Source organism: Panicum virgatum, chromosome 9N (genome assembly GCF_016808335.1).
Source record: "Panicum virgatum strain AP13 chromosome 9N, P.virgatum_v5, whole genome shotgun sequence".
Taxonomy (NCBI): Eukaryota; Viridiplantae; Streptophyta; class Magnoliopsida; order Poales; family Poaceae; genus Panicum; species Panicum virgatum.
Window position 1 is genome coordinate 17,714,971 of NC_053153.1, and position 2,615 is coordinate 17,717,585.

At 44.9% G+C, this 2,615-nt stretch overlaps 1 long non-coding RNA gene across 1 annotated transcript; it reads left to right on the plus strand.

Moving 5' to 3' along the window:
• The first annotated feature begins 690 nt into the window (after positions 1 to 690).
• LOC120692846 lies at positions 691 to 2,261 on the plus strand. Its single transcript, XR_005682749.1, has 3 exons — positions 691 to 1,092; positions 1,351 to 1,422; positions 1,508 to 2,261. It is a non-coding gene; the product is annotated as an uncharacterized LOC120692846 (long non-coding RNA).
• The last annotated feature ends 354 nt before the right edge of the window (positions 2,262 to 2,615 follow it).

Genomic DNA, 2,615 nt, shown 5'->3' on the forward strand with positions numbered 1-2,615 from the left:
CCTTCAATTCCTAAAAACTCCTTTCGCAGGATTCTGTCCAGACAAACTTCTTTTCCTTCTTAAGCAACTCTGTCATGGGTCGGGCTATCTTAGAGAATCCCTTAATAAATCTTCGATAATACCCAGCTAATCAAAAAAGCATGTGCTTCAGGAAGATGCACGCAATGCAATGGTGGGCCTAACTATTAAAAGGTACTTTTGCTAAAAAAAACTATTAAAAGGTACTGTGAGGACCACAGGCGACGTACCCTGCGCGCTACACTGCTACTCGATGGGAGTCTCGAACTGATGAACAGCATTGTGGCAGATTGGGCCTCTGGCTCTTGGAGGCATAGCACAACGCCACTACACTCGGAAATTTGCAAAAAAAAATAACTAGTGGAGTTAAGGATGGGAAACAGACATCATATATCCGAATTATTCGATATCCGTATCCGCTAAAACTTCTATATGGATATCCGTATCCGTATTCGTTTCAAATGTGGATGGCAAAATGGATGTATCCGTATCCATTTTGCAAAACCGGATTCGGATCCGGATATCCGAATTTCATGCGGATACGGATGTGAAAATGGATACTATCCGTATCCGTCGCAGATATTTCAGCCTCCCGCCGTGCTCGCGCACTCGCGCCGGCGCCGCTTCGCTGTTCGCGGTTTCCCGCGCCGGCGCCGCTTCGCTGTTCGCGGTTTCCCGCGCCGATTTCCCGCCCTGCCGTTGTGCGCGCGCGAACCTACCCATCCATCCAGCCCTTCCCATTCACCATTCAGTCATTCTATTCTCCCGTTCCAAAATTCCCCATCTCAAACCCTTGCAGCTCGCACCCTACCTACTGGGCGCCGGCGGCGCCCTGCAGCTGTTGCCGGCAGGCACCTCTGCTCCGTGCTGGCGTGCTCCCAAGTTGTCTCCCGGTGGCCGCAACGGTGGGCCGCGGCTCCACTCCCACAGCAACTCTCCCCCTCTTGCTGCGACGGTCAAGAGCATAGTGCCAATTTGATTCGAGGGTCGAGGCCAAGCCTGGTTGAAGGCCTATCGTGCATTTGTGGCCTCTCCTCCTGCTGCCCCTTCAGATCTGCTGCTGAACCAGCAAAGGTGACTTTCTAATTTCATTATTGCTTTTGGGCGATGACTACTTCTTGGCCTTGGGAGTTGGGACTAGCAAGTAGCAATGTAGGATTGTTTAGAAGAAATTTATTTCTTGAATTAGCTGCCACAGGATTGTTCGTTGATATATTGTGATAGATTGAAATTTATTTCTGGGACCATTGGTTGCATTCTGTAACAGACTTTCTCGTCTAAATGATAGTGATAATATTTGATCCGATCTGCCCCTCTATTGTCTAACTACAGGTTGGAGCAAAAGGTGTAGTGAAGCTGATAAATAACCATGGTTTCAAGAAGGGCAAGGTCATCGAGAAATAAGTAGGTGTGTGAATTACAGTGGAGTACTAGAGTTAAGTGATGAGAAAGTGAAATTCCTGAGAGCTTGTATTTTTTTTTCTTGTAGGCAACAAGTGCGCCATCTGAAAATGGAAGAGAACCAAATGCTACTGAGACAGAGCCTAATATAGAGGCTACTGGTGCAGCTGGTGATGGAATTGAGGAGGTGCCTTCAATAGGAAGAAGGTCGGTCACCAAAATGAAGCGTCCAAAGAAGAAACTTCACCTGTTTGGAAATATTTCACTGAACTGCTTATTGAAGAAAAGGTGGATGACATGGTTGTCCTGAAGAGGATGGCAAAATGCAACTTTTGTGAAGAGGTTCTTAGTGCCGAAAGTAAGCAAGGTATCACGCGTCTATGGAATCATTACCATTCATTTCATGATGAAAATAAAGAGAAACCTAACATTACAAAATTGAAAGGAGCTGATTGGAAGTATGATGAGGAAACTAGTTTAAGAAAATACTATCTGGCAATTATTATGCATGAATATCCATTCAGCTTCTCTGAGCATGAGTATACAAATGATTTCATTAGATCTTTGTGCCCAATATTTCCAATAAAGTGCCGCAAGACTCAAGGGGCAGGATAATGGCTATTTTTTATGATGAGAAAAAGAAACTTTTTGACTATCTTGCCTCTTATAAGTGTCGCTTCAGCTGCACCATGGATGGGTGGACTTCTAATCAAAATAAGGGGTATTTGTGTGTGACTTGTCATTTCATTGATGATGATTGAAAATTATAGAAAAGAATTATAAATTTCATGCATCTTCGAGGAAGTCATAGAGGAGCTGATTTGAGTGTTGCATACATGCAAAATATGAGAAGGGCGGGCCTGGTGTAGCGGTAGAGCCTACCGTCTGTAACCGGAAGGTCCCGGGTTCGAGCCCCAGCCTCTGCACATTTGTGTGGATAAGGCTTGGGGCTTAAAAACAACACTTCCCCAGACCCCGCACAGTGCGGGAAGCCTACGCACTGGGTACGCCCTTTTTTTATACATGCAAAATATGGGCTCATGGAACCTTGATCATAAATTATTTGCGTTGACATTGGATAATGCATCTTCAAATAATGTTTGTGTGGACACAATAATTTCAACTCTTAAGAATCATGGTTCTTTGCACTGTGGTGGCAAATTCTTTCATGTGCGTTGTGCTGCCCATATTATCAA